The sequence below is a fragment of the Brachyhypopomus gauderio genome, unplaced genomic scaffold (genome assembly GCF_052324685.1).
Source record: "Brachyhypopomus gauderio isolate BG-103 unplaced genomic scaffold, BGAUD_0.2 sc60, whole genome shotgun sequence".
Classification (NCBI taxonomy): domain Eukaryota; kingdom Metazoa; phylum Chordata; class Actinopteri; order Gymnotiformes; family Hypopomidae; genus Brachyhypopomus; species Brachyhypopomus gauderio.
Genome location: NW_027506881.1, coordinates 1,353,201 through 1,367,866, shown reverse-complemented (window position 1 = coordinate 1,367,866; position 14,666 = coordinate 1,353,201). Strand labels below are relative to the sequence as shown.

Genomic DNA, 14,666 nt, shown 5'->3' with positions numbered 1-14,666 from the left:
AAGAGGAAAGGATGTAATCGCAGGATAACAACACCATTTTCAAGACGGCCATTCAACGAAAAAGTGGATATTGTGAGAAAAGGCCGAGCAACAGCTCATCTTGAGATTGTAACACAAGGCGGTAAAGGGTACGTTAATGACAACAGTGTTATGGAGGTGTTTTTAATACTACACTCATGTTTTCATGTGTGTGTGTGTCTAGTGGAGGCCCATGGCCAGTAAGTACACTTCACCAACATGTGTGTGTGGAAATACGTTTAAACTGAATGCATTGTAAGATAGATAACCAGTGTAACGTAGCAGACATACTACAGTGAGCACACCGGTTTGTTTTGGTTTGCCAAACAAAAAGGATGTTTTGAGTTTCAGGATAAAGTTATCAAGATATAATAAGTGAATATAATCAAGATTGGACATGATTAAGCATGAACCAGAGCGTCTGTGTGGTGGTGGGTGGCTATGGGCCTAAGTCTAGCAATATAGCAGCGGTAGAAGAAGATCGTGGCACCATGAAGTCTGGAAATGATGGACTTAGGACCAGGGACTAGAACTACAGTTTTGTACAACAAAGTTTTGGATATATAAGAAAAATAAATGAGATGAAATGAAATGTATCAATAGATTTCCAGTAACCATGATTGAGAGGGTTTCAAGAATATAACAGATGGCACACAGAGATGCAGCTGGTCAGAATGCTCTCTATGGTGCTTCTGTAGAATGTGATATAGATATACATATAGATAATTAAATGGAAATGGCCAAGAACTGAACCCTGTTGATTAACATTAACATTGTGAGATTTATGAACAGGAAGTGAACAAGTGAACAGGACGTGTGCAGTGTTTCTAATGACTAAGTACTCATGCCAGTCTCGGGGAAAAGGAGGAATTTAATGAATAATGCCAGGTTCACACTACACGACTTTTCAGTCGTCAGGTTTTTGTACCGTTCGCACTACATGACTGGTTGTGCTGTAATCGCGAGTCTTTCAGTTGTTGTGGCTTTCACACTACATGACTGATCGGTGACATGGGCTCACGAATTAAACGACTGGGGAATCGCCGACTCATCTGGCTGCCCTCCAAAAACACGAGAACAGTCGCCGACTGGGCTAGATATTAAACATGCTAGATATTAAACATGCTAGATATTAAACATTCTAGATATTTGTCGGGCGTCTGCGATGAGTCGGCGACCACTCTGCGACCACTCGGCGAGCGTCTTTCAGCATGTCACTACAACACGACTGAGCGAGCGCCGAGTGATCGCCGATTTGCCTCCAACCACAGTTTCTGTCGGCGATCTACAAAAAACAGTTGGCGACTGAAAAACCAGCCTAAAATCGTGTAGTGTGAACCTGGCTTAAGGTGCACAACACAAAACCCGAGACATGATCCAAAGTAAGGAAACAATCACCAGCAGTCAATTGGTACAAAGACAAGCTATATATAGATGGACAAATGGCCCTCAGGTGCTGGGGATTATAATGGGCCCCACCCACCTGAGGCAGGAACACAACGCAACAGCAACAGAACAACATGTGTGTGTTGTAGTGCATGGGGAGGAGTTGTTCTCGTCTCTGCAGGTTGTCTAGCTGCATCTAGCTGCACTCTCAATTTTCTCTCAGTCTTTAGCACTCAGTTCAGAGTAGTTCAAAGTATCTTTAATGGTATGAAATGAAGTGTCAAAGCACCACAAAAATGTTAAGAGCATGAGAGATAACTAAAGTTAAGGTTAACTAAAGTTAAGGATTTGGCAAATATGCAAAAGGATATGTATACATATGCTTTATATATGTGCTTATAAATACACACTTAAAAATAGTGTTTGTCTCTCCTTCACATACACACAAATAATTGCTATTACCCTCTTCCTATCTCTGAAACATCCATATTATCAGTGTATTTATCAGATCACATACACATGAATCACATACACACACTCCCTTCTCTCTCACTCTCTATTTATACACACACACATGCACACACACATCGTAGCATCCCTCTCTAATACACACACACACACAACATATGTGTTTGGGGTGATTAGACTGGTGCAGCTTCATTTCTGAGTGTGTGTATTCTGAAATGTGAAAGACCTTGTGTGTGAGATGCATTTGTTATGTGCAGCTGTAAGTGTGTTTTTATCTCTTTCTGTCTACAGGCCATCTGACTGCAATATTTCAGAGGAAGACTGCGCTGCTCTGTCCTCAGCTCTGGAGTCAAACCCTTCATCACACTTGAGAGAGCTGAACCTGGACCTCAATAAATTCAGGAAATTCAGGAAGGAAGCAGTGTTCTGCTGGAGGATCATGTTATAGAAAATGCTGAAACTCTACTTTCCTACTTTTTTAACATGGCGTACGACCAAATGAGGAAGTTTAAGGTCACCCTCTGGGTCAAGGACACTAGACAGGGAGAAGGTGGGAATGTAGACATGTTCCAGAGAGAAGACCTGTGCCCGACAAGAGCACGTTTCCCTAAGAGTGCAGAATTTATTCTTATATTCTTATATTTGGTACTTACATGTATATATATAATAAAAAAATTAATCAAATTAATCAGAAGCTTTGTGATTAATTAATCAAAATTAATCGCATTTTAATTGCATTTCAGTATTTAACAACTGGAAGGCACTTGGAATGTGGCAGAAAGAAGCAGGTAAGAGAATCATGCAGGCAGGTCCGTCTCAACCATCTCAGTGCTTGAAGTTGCAGGCTGATCCAGACCTGGAAGTTGTGCCCTCGAGACCCCGAGCCAACCCAACACCGAGGAGACAACACCACGAACCGCCATCAACACCACAAGAGCAGCATCGGGACCAGAAAACTTCAGCCCAGAAAACTGACTCACAAGCTGAACAGAGGACAGCAGCGCAGGCACTACTGCTGGTGGTGCCATCATCATCATCATCATCATCACCAACCCAGCTGCTGGTGCTGCAATCATCATCATCACCAGCACCAGCCCAGAAGATTACAGCGGTTACGACACAGAGAATGAGCAGGAAACAGGAGAAGAGCAAGCACGTGGGTTCACACGGTCGGGGGGGTCATTTCAAAACGCAGGCCTCATTAGAAAGAAAACACAGAAAAAGGAGAGACAAGAGAACCACCAGATGCCAAAGGTAGAGGTGACAGACCATGAAGGACTGATGGTGGTCCACCCCCCATGGACTGTGTCCAACATCAAAGAAGTCATGTGACAGATGGACAACCCTAGAGACGTGGGCGGAGAGAAGTTCGCCAGGCAGGTCCACCGGTTATGTCAAGAATTCAAACGTAACACCGGCGAGTTGAGAAGACTGCTGATGATGAAATGCTTTGTAATGTAACTATAGTAAAGTGTAACTAGTGTACCCATCTCTCTCTCTCTCTCTCTCTCTCTCTCTCTCTCTCTCTCTCTCTCTCTGCAGCTGGTCTCTCATTGAAGACATGGACATGAACGTGGTGCGGCTGTGTGAGCTGGAGCGTGAGGATGGAGACAGAGTCCAACTCAGTCCCCGCGTGTCCAACCTTATATATGACAAGAGTATGACGCTCCACCATGTTACTACACAAACATACTTCAGATCTCAGATATCAGCTTTAAAATACTAAAATGCTGTGTGTGTGTGTGTGTGTGTGTGTGTGTGTGTGTGTGTGTGTGTGTGTGTGTGTGTGTGTGTGTGTGTGTGTGTGGCGCATGTGTGTAGTAGCTGAAACTGAAGATCAGCGGGCTAAATGTTGTTCAAGGTCCCTGTACAGGAAAGACTGAGGTCTATGTGCTCTGTGATAAGGTGTAAAAAGGTGAGGTCAACTTCCACACTAGGAAACAACCGTAGCACCAACACACAATGTCTCCACCAGCAACACCCTGCACAGCTAAGACATGGGGACTCCAGAAAACCCAGAAACACCTCTTTGTCTCACTAATGAAGTTACAATAATGACGTTCTTGTTCTAATTAATAATTACAGACATATATCGAAGCTTAGGGAAGTTATACTTAAGTTGTGTCTTAACAACGTCCTTGTCACACACACACACACACACACACACACACACACACACACACACACACACACACACACACACACAGTTTCACAGTTTCAACCCAACCCTGATTGTTAGGGTGTTTTTTAATTTACTGTGTTCTTTTCCACACCAGGGTGCTCTGCAGCCTGAGAACATTCCTCCTGTTCCCCTGTGTGGATGCCCTCAGCAGCTGCACCTGCACAGGTGAAATGAAGGTGCTGCACCTGCTCATCAACCTGATATCGTCTGACATCCAGCATTACACACACTGGCATATATTAGTTCTTCCTAAACATCTTTAAATAGAAGCATTTTAAATGTGTGCATGTGTCTTAACAATGTCCTTGTCTCTCACACACACACACACACACACATACACACACACAGAGAGTTCTGTACAACACACATTACATTTAGTTTCAGTAATCACACCAAGTTCCAGTTGAGATTGTTAGTGGCTCCTGTCAGCTGATTCAGTAAAATCCACCACATAAATATTGAGTAGAGAGACCATCACACTCACACAGGAGAGACTCTAACTTGACATACTATTGACACAGGGGGGCAATAGAATTCACTGCTCTTCTGAAAATAAATGTGACAAAAATATGACCAAGGTCCCTGGAGGGATTATTGAAGTGACTCTTACAGTCAGATGTTCATTTACATGTAAAATGCCATGTAATACTGGATCTCCACAACCAGTTAAATAGACTTTAAAGTACTCCTGTTCTTCATCTTAATTTGTATTCTCCTTCATCTAAGGAATCAAACGCCTCAGGGTTTCAAGCTCCCCTATCTTCATCACCATTGTCTACAATCTGAAACACTTAGCCTATGTCAACTTTAGACACATTTGCTTTCTGTGATTTAAAGACTTGACCAACTGGTTATTTGGTTTAGAAGTGGTTTGTAGGCCAGAATATTTATGTTCATTCTGTTTTAGTTTATTTCAAATCTTGGTTGCCTAATTGTCATGCAGATATAACAAAGTTGGTGGATTCACCTTTTCAGTAAGGCTAGTGAAATGCTAAATTATGCCATAACTCTTGCAAATATAAATATACTGTAGAAAATCTATTTATTACATAGTGGAATGTGTTGAGAACAAAATAGCATAAAAAATGATCAATGTAAATTAAAATTATTATCCCATGGAGGTCTGCATTTGGAATCATACTCAAAATCCAAGTGGAAAATCAAATGACAGGCTGATCAAACTTTAGTTGAAATTCTTCAAGACAAGTTCAAATGAGGCTCAGTAGCAAAAACTCAGAATATGAATCAGGGGGCAGTAAAGAGTAATTAACATAAATGTCTGCGCCACTTTGGTTGATAAATTTGATACAGTGAGGATGAGATGTTCAAACATCACCCCGCTACCATTTGGACGGGGGTTATGAACATATCTATAGCCAGAGGGAGACGCTTCGTTTAGGGCCATATAGTCGCCTGGCCGAGTCCAAGTTTCCGTCAAGCAAAACATGTAATGCTTTAGATGACAGGGATCTAATATTTAGCAGATTTAAATGATTCTCAGCGGCAGCTTAATTGAATTTAAGGGCCGGGGCACATACTGACTAGCTCATTTTGTATGTGTTTCATGCGCATTTTACGCATATTTTTTCGTGCTAAAGAATAAACAATGTGTTAGCAGTACGTATAGTGCAATGGCAAATTCACTGAATCCCACTAAAGAGTAAACTAAATCAAATCAAAGTTTATTTGTATAGCGCTTTTCACAACACATGTTGTCACAAAGCACTTTACAGGATTTACAAGGTTAACAATACTATGGGTCTAGAACCCTAATGAGCAAGCCAAAGGCGACAGTGGCGAGGAAAAACTCCCTATGATGGGGAATAGGAAGAAACCTCGGGAGAAACCAAAATATATTTGGAATCACACTTGCTGCAAACTTCTTTTTATAAAACTTATATTTGTTGTAATGAAACATACTTGCACATTGTGTTAGAATTTGCGTATATGTGTGATATTTATATACATGTGTTATCTGTGTAATTCTTATTCTTAAGAGTCCTAGACTTCTTGATGGTCAGTAATGGTAGTCCAGGGCTGTGGTGATACAACCCTAGCAGGGGGTAATTCGGGGTGGTAAGAGGGGCCAGGGCAGTGGGTTGATCCTTCATCCATTTAATCTTCCCCCTGCTGTTACCTCATTATTCATTATTATTTATTAGCTATTATTGGAACTAATAAGAAGCCAGCAACCTGTGATGTTAGTGGACGTGGGGGTTCATAATTGGAAATAAGTTCTTGGAGGTAATCAGGAGCAATGGGGTCTCTGAATATGGGGTCATGGCGAGGGTCCTGCCTCAAGAGCATGGTGGTAAATATAGGCGTGTTGCATATCTTTCAAAATCTCTTGATTGTTTTTACAGGACATGCCTGCCTGCTTGAGGCCATTCCTGCCCCCGACAGTAGGATAGCTCTCCCCAAGTCTTGCCTACCATTTCGTGTGCGACATGTTCATGGCATTTCATATGGCACCCAAAGGGGGGTCATTAATGATTTGTGATTAACTTTGTAGAAGCTTCACCTGTAAAACTGTTACTTTTAGACTTGTGCTTCATCTGTGCAAGATGCAACCCTAACAAAACAAACAAACAAAAAAACTGGCCATACCTGAGAATGTTTGGACAAGTATTTACACCACATGGGTTAAAAAGTCTTCTGGTGTTTCATTTTTCAGATTAAGGTCACTCATGGTGTTCTTTTTAGGAGACCTGGACGTGTTAGTCGGCGAATGCACCTCTCTCCTCATATAAAAACATTATGTTAACATGTCTTATTCTTTGCCTCTGCCTGCAGATAAACCTAATCCTGATGTCTCAGGGATCCTCATGCCTGTGCTATTTTCTAGCTCCACACTTTTAGCTGTGCTGCCATAGCTAGATCTGCTGGAGCCTTGCACACTATAGTCCATTAATTTACACTTCTCTGTACTAAGACATGTCTAATGATCTTGTCTCTCCTCTTGCTGAGGTAAATCTACTCCTGACGTCATGCTGCTACTGAGTCTCAACCTGTTCCAGCTGTTATGGTCCCCCTGCTTCACCCCAACTCCACTGCGCTGGACAGATGTTCCTGTTCCAGATGTGTTTCAGACATACATACACCCAGCAAATCCTTAATCAGAACACATTGACATGTTCATTCCCTTATCTGTGTGTCTGCACCTCAGTTAGAATCTCTCTCCCTGGATTTTCCATTCCCCTACACCCAGTCTACTGTACCTACTCTCCTGATAAGGCAGTGGTTCTCAATTATTTTCTGTCATGCCCCCCCTAGGGAACATAAAAATGTTCACAACCCCCCATGAATTGAAACACTATTGAGAACCTGATAATAATGAACTATTTATCATTTGGGACAGTATTTCCTGAAGGGACAGAGGAGAGGGCAACTAAGGTGCAGAGCCCTTTTTGCTGGGACGCTGCTGAGATCCACTTGGGTTAGGTAGACTTCTAGGCAACTAGCACCAGTGCACTGGAGAGTTTGTACCATGTATACTTTGGCTATTTTGTACTCATTTATATTTCATATAAATTGATCTAAAAGAACTTTTGGTGTTAAGACTTTGCTTGGGTAACTCAGTCAAAACCAATCGGTTCATCGGGGCAGTGTTGGGGCCTATCTGGGTCAAGAAAAAATATCCCAACAATATACACCTGTGTTTTGGGCTCCTGAGTTAGATTCCTTCTGCAATATAAGATACATTATATTTATAACACCCAGTTAGATTTTTTTTTCCCAACGCAAAGTTCAGTGACCATGTTATCAGTGCATTTGTCCATCAAGAGATGTGCTACACACTTTAAACACACCAGCATTTTAGAGATACAAAAGTATCTCTAAAATAAAATAAATAAAGTGGCCTCTATATGTTCAAAGATATATATTTTAAATTATTATACTCACCAATGTTTTTAGCCTTCTATATCGTTTGGAGAGTTTTGGTGGCTTCCTCATTTTTCTTCTCCAGCGAGACTCTGTGTTTGTTGTGACATATTCATCTTGATGTAAGGCTGAAACCTAAATAAGAAATATAAGAATACTATATTTGAAGAGAGAGAACAGTCCTCGTTTTGTTTCATTTGTGTTTTTTAACATTCAAATAACATTTCCCCTGTTAACTAGTGCACTACACAGTCAAAAGCTGAATGTATATTCACTATCCTAAACAAAAATACTCCTACGCTTACTAAAAGCACTAAATGGGCACTAAATAATGATTGATTTGAGATGTGCCCAGTGAGAGAAGCAGCACTGCGTAACCGTAACAACCATCCTAGTGAAGCAGATATAATAATTATTATTATTTCTATATAAATGTAGCCAGGTGAATAATAAAGTTATTATTTCCATATGAAATGGTCATGGCCTGGTGGTAGGGAACAGTCATGGGCAGTCATGGTCTGGTGTTAGGGAACTGGTCTTGTGACCGGAGGGTTCGTGGGTTCGATTCCCAGACCTGAGGCCATGACTGAGGTGCCCTTGAGCAAGGCACCTAACCCTAACTGCTCCCCGGGCGCCGGGCTAGGGCTGCCCACCGCTCTGGGCGGTGTAAAAATCACAATTGACAAAATACGGCACATTTACATTTACATCATTCTCTCCTTTGCCTCGCATGTTATTTTAAGTATCCAGTAGGTGGCACTGTTGTGAGGTAGTATAGGCCAGTTTCTCGTGCATGTATATAATTGCACGTATGACGTCGCCCAGCACGAGAGCCTAACTGTACCTGTAACGGACAGAGACGTTGCTCAGTATCACCAACCGCCTCTCTGTAAAACAGACCCTCCAGAAAGTCGCGATGTTGCGATTTGCAACTTCAACGCAACTTCAAGCAAACCCTGCGAATTCAGGGCGGTGTTGCAACTTCAGCCAATCACCGCAACTTTCCCGCAAATTTGACCAATCGCTGATGTCGTCTTGATGTAACGTCGACAAACTCCCGCCTTACTTCCGTATATACGTTCAAGAGGAGCAGACTGAAAGCAGCATGAGCGACGAAAATAACGGCAAAAAGATCGGGAAAAGCAGTATCCCGGTACACTACATGAAAGCGGGGATAAACTGGTTTTGTTTTTTGTTTTCAGTGTTTTATTGTTTCACAACGATGGGTTCATACATGTGTTTCCAACAAGTTTAACATTTCTAGCACCAGCCCATCCACTCCAAGTGATTTTCATAGTCTTTTAAGAGACGGAAAGTCCATTTCTGCCACCGAGCTGTTGCACTTCGAGGGATCATTTTGAGGTGTATTTTCTTCTTTAGCAATGCTGTGATGATGAATGAAGAAGTCTCCGCCGACACTGTCTTAGTTGTCAATAATAAGTTTATTATAAAAAAGAACAGCATCAAATCAAGCACCTAGGTCTTGCTTGAGAGAGGTCTCGGGCCAATGTGAATCTCCTCTCTCGAACACTGCCAGTCTACCCATATTTATATGCGAGTTACACAAAGGAGGTCTGATGCTCCTCACATCTGTAAACTCTATCATATCATCCATCATGAAAAAGAAAAGCGAGTAGGGTGAGAAAGGGCCCACCAGACCTTTGACCCCTGAACTAGGGCCCCTTTTCCCCTAAACCAAAAAACATATGTAAACCACATTCTTCAACCTCTTTGTCCTGCTCAACTGAACATAAGCAAGAAGAGAAATGAATTTTAGACCAGTTAGTTTAAACTTAAACACTACATAATGTATTACATAGGCACAGACACTACATATTTCCCCCCTTCGAGACTACGTAGAGTCTCGAAAACAAGAAAATGTCATATTTGTTACATGTCATACATTTTTGTATCAATCACATTATAACAACTACTCCTACAGTGCTTTCTACAGCACACTTAACAACACAACATCTTTGTGGAGTGTAAGAGCAAAAAACCTGTCAGGCAGAAATCTTTCTTGAAATGTCCATCAAACAATCTAGACAGGAAAATTCTCTTACGGCCCCTCTGCCTAGGCGACCACATAAAGTACTCCAGACTAATTTGAAAAAGGAAGATATTTCAAGCAAATGAAGTAGTTATATAGCTTAACAAATACATATAGAAACCTCAGAAAATAAAGTCAAAATGTTCAAATCCAGGCTGGTCGACCCATCGGACCTGAAATTCGAACCTTTCCTTGCCTAGTTACCCCTTTCCCTAGCATCGAGGAAAAAACAAAACATCTGAGGTCCCACATGTACTCATCCAACTAACAGAAACATCATCCTATATCACCATCAATCGTCATATTTGCAAATGTTACTCATAGAATACACTCAAAACACATGATTATACTTTATTCAGATTAATATTATCACACAATCTACTAGTATGCAAATGTATATACGAAGGAAACCAAATTGATGTGTCATTCTGCAGCTCCTCAGCAGCTTGACTCTCAGTGTAGTGTCGACAGCCTGTGGACTCTGGACACCATCTCTCAGCATCCTTGTTCAGAGTCCTTCTGTATTGTCCATTTTTTAGCTCCTGAACCCCTCATAGCAGCCTTCCCCCTCTATTTGTTCTGGAGGGGAAGAAAAAACACAAACCAGTATCTTTGCAAAAACAACAGATGTATGTGAATTAAACATCAAACACAGACTTAATTCTATATGGAATGCAAAATTCACCATATCATACTTTCACACTCCAAATTATGTCACCTGTTCCATTTCCCCCCTACACACACTCACACACACTATTGTACTAAAAACTACTAGAATACTAAAAAACAACAACAAATGTCAAAACAATAAATGTGAATAAATATCAAAATGGATACTTTTCCACTAATTCACCTTCTATCACCACCTCCTCGTCATCACCTATATCAGACCTCTGCAACAACGGCATCTGAACTGAATCTCCAGGCATCACAACTCCAACCCATCTCAATATCATAGCCTTCGCAAAGGTCAACACCAGCGTACAACCGCAAAACATCACAAACAATGATAGGAGAACCGCTATCAAAATCTGAACCTTCGCTGCTCCCATAGATCCTAATCTCTCTCGCAACCAGGCATTCGCAGACCATCCAGCTCCTTCAGATGGACCAAACGCATCCCTAATGTTCTTCAACGCATCAATAACACTAGTCATATTATCAGAATTATCAGGAATCAAAGTATAACAGGCATCTCCAGTTAAGTTCAAAGCTACACACAAACCTCCCTGTTTGGCCAAAAGATAATCTAGAGCCATGTCATGCTTCAGTAACGTCAGACGGTGACTCCTCTGAGTATTTGTCAAATGATCAAAACCCTTTATAGTTTCATCTGCAAAACCCTGTAGGGTATATGTAATATTATCAATATGATCTGCCAGAAATGTTACACCATACCATGGAAATAAACCTATACCCCACTTCTCTCCTAGACTTATCCTCCAATGGAAGGACTCCACCTCGTGAAATTGTGCTAGTTCTCTTCTTGGCCTGTCTCCAGAAACAGCATCAGAGTGAACCTCATCAGATCTATTCCCTCTCTGAACAGAGAAAACCTCATACGGAAGCTTTAACGTCGCCATGTAACAGCATCCTGTCCATCCATGCGGCAAAAATATATGCTCTAAAATTGAAGGCCATGTGCTTGGCGTTGGCACTTTCACCACACATGGACATTTCAATATCCTTACTGATTTTACAGAATGAGTTAATTGCTGAAACCATAAGTTCCTACCTGCCTATTGGTCTGCAATTTTTAACACTGAAGAATCAAATCCAAAAGCCTTCCACTTAGCCTCTCTCCTTCTTCCTGTTATCCAGCAGCTGTATTTGATTAAGTTTTCTTAGAATCTCTTGATCTTGTTCTTTCTGGTCATGGTCTTTCTTCCTGTATAGCTCCACTTGATGGGCTATATGATCTGTATAAACACCCTTGGTCATACTTCCAAGACCAACTACTTCTGCCAGTTTACTTCTTACTGGTAAGGGCATCCCCTTCTGTAGTTTTGCTCTCAGGATTGACTGCTCCATTTGATTGATATCTGGATCACGTCCTGTGACATTTCTCCACACTTGATGTGCTCTTGACACATAGGCTCTTGGGTTCTCTTCCTGTCCCAGTGGCTCAATGAGAATATTATCAGGATGTACGTTTGTTGGAAATGTATCTCTCAGTGCTCCCCACACTCGTCCTCTATTTGCAGAAAACAACTCAGGATCATTCACAGCAGTTCCCACATATCTATTCAGTCCAGCTTTCAATATGATCTCTTCCATAGCTGGAACCCCTAGGAGATTAGCCAAAAGTCTCTTAATGTCTCCTATGGCAGGCTGCGTCCCCACCATGATCTCTTCCAACTTTGAAATCCACGGATGTGCTCCATCTTGAAGAGTAGGCAACTTCTCAAGTATGTCTGACATGTCTGTATTCTGCCAGGGCTTGTACTCCATACTCTGCCCTCGAATGATGACTGGACACATCTTCTCAGGTCGCTTCCCTTTTCTTGAGCGCAATACATATTTTGCTTCTGATCTTAGGGAGCCTTGTCGCTCAACCTCCCTTGAGGCTCTCCTCTTGTCTTCTTTTGTCCCAGTACTAGATGCTGCCAGACAAGACCCTCTTGAATATGAAGAACTCCTACACTCAATATCTCCATCACTGTCTCCATTCTCACTTTCATTTGAACTTTCATCTTCTGAATCTTCTTTCCTCCACATTCTGTTTCCCTTCCTTTCCGCTCTTTCCAACATTCTTCTGACCTCAGGGTCATATCCACCCCTGACTTCCTCCAGGTCACTTTCATCATCTTCAGAAACCATCTTCTTAACCTTCATTTTACCCTTAGTTTCCAGACTTACCATTTTCTTCTTGCTTTTAGAACTTGGATACATCTTGATAATTGTCTCTGCTTGTCCAGTTTCTATTATTTTATCATCTTCATCTCTGACATTATAGACGCCTTCTTGACTGATCACTGGGAGCTGAGGATAGATTTCCTTAAACTTCACTTCCTTCTCATAGGGAGGGGGCTTCTTTACCAGATCCGTGTGAGAGAAAGGTGTCTCAATTTCTGACGTCAGCCGTTCAGTTTCTCTTTCACTTTTTGCTATATCTTCTGCACTTCTTTCTCTCTTTTCCTTTGCAACTTTTATCATCTTCTGTCCTTCCTTTTCAAACAACTGGAGAAACCCAAGCTCTGCATGTCTCTTCTCTTTGCGGTTTTTACCTTTCCTACCCTTCTTTTGTCCTGCCTTGTATGTGGACACAAGCACTTGCATTGTTTTGATCACATCCGGGTTAAGAGTCCCCTCCAGTGGCCATGGTTGATCTATATCAGGCCAACGCTTATTCCATTTCTCTGACATCTTTGCAATACCTTTAACTAAAGGATTATTCTTCTGCACTACATCAACAGGTGTAAGTACTTTTACCGCTTTACTGTCCTTATCCGACATTGCAACAGCTCCCTTAATTCCCTTATTATAAGTTAAACTGACTAAAAATACTGAGACTCCTTTAAGACTATTTAAAAATTTACTGACTTCCTGCCTCTTTCTTTTTCAAATTTATTTAATTTAATTATTTAAATTTATTTACGTACTTATTTATTAATCTTCCTTTTTTCAATAAGTATTTATAACTAATCAATTAACCAATCAATTTATTAAATTTATTTACCACTATTTTGCTGCAATCAAAGAGAAAAAGAACACAATTTGCCAACTCCAGAGGAATCAAACCACATTAATGTACATTCACAATACTGGTCACTCCCAATCACTCTATCAAACTGTAAATAAAAGCACTTCAAATATCCTAGTAAGAAAAACAACCCCCAAGACCAACTATCACCAATGGTATTCTCATCATATAAACCATATAAACACAAATGGATCTCCAATACAACTCAAATAAGAAGTAAACATGCAGAGATAAACTCTCACCTACAACTTCTTACAGAGTCTAAATCAAAGTAGCCTCAAGTAACTAAAGCATCAACTAGTCAATCTGTTGCCAAGGTTTGTTCTATAAAAAGACTACACAGCATGTAGTATCTTACATACACAGAAACAGGAGATGCATCTATTAAACCCCAAACTGAAAATTTTCCTTTAACAGCTTAAATGTGAAACTGGACTAGATATATCAACATTAGTGACTTTAAATGGTTATACACATATATATTCAGGAAGCAGGTATTGATCAAAAAGTTTGTCAGTAGACACACTGGCCTTTGTCAGGCTGGAGTTAGCAGACCTCAAGCAGTGGCCCCTCCTCCTTCTCCTTCTCCGACACACACACCATGAACAAACAAAGGAACAGACCAGAGTTTTAATGTCTCAACTCTCTGAGCAGCTTAACACAGTTCGCGCCAAGTTATCTTCCAACACATATATCATATGTCTACAAAATATCCACCTCAATTAAAGTTCTATACCATACATGAAAAACTTCATTTTATTTATTTTACTCCAAAAACAAAATGTTTCTCTATGCTTGTGCACACAATTGATCCTCCCTGATCTTTCTTTCAAAGAATAAATGTCTGTCACGTTGAGGACCCCGGCCCCTCCCTTTTGGGCGTGTGTTTACGTAGTCTACGTGCATCGTCTGCGTCTGTGGATATTTCGTGGTGATGGCTATGTCATGTGATAATCCGTCTCACCTGTGAATCGTCT

The 14,666-nt window shown here is 41.0% G+C and overlaps 1 long non-coding RNA gene across 1 annotated transcript; it reads left to right on the top strand.

Moving 5' to 3' along the window:
• Window positions 1-2,166: 2,166 nt before the first annotated feature.
• On the top strand, window positions 2,167-7,907 carry LOC143489284 (uncharacterized). Its single transcript, XR_013124634.1, has 5 exons — window positions 2,167-2,517; window positions 2,616-3,248; window positions 3,415-3,530; window positions 3,694-3,787; window positions 4,149-7,907. It is a non-coding gene; the product is annotated as an uncharacterized LOC143489284 (long non-coding RNA).
• The last annotated feature ends 6,759 nt before the right edge of the window (window positions 7,908-14,666 follow it).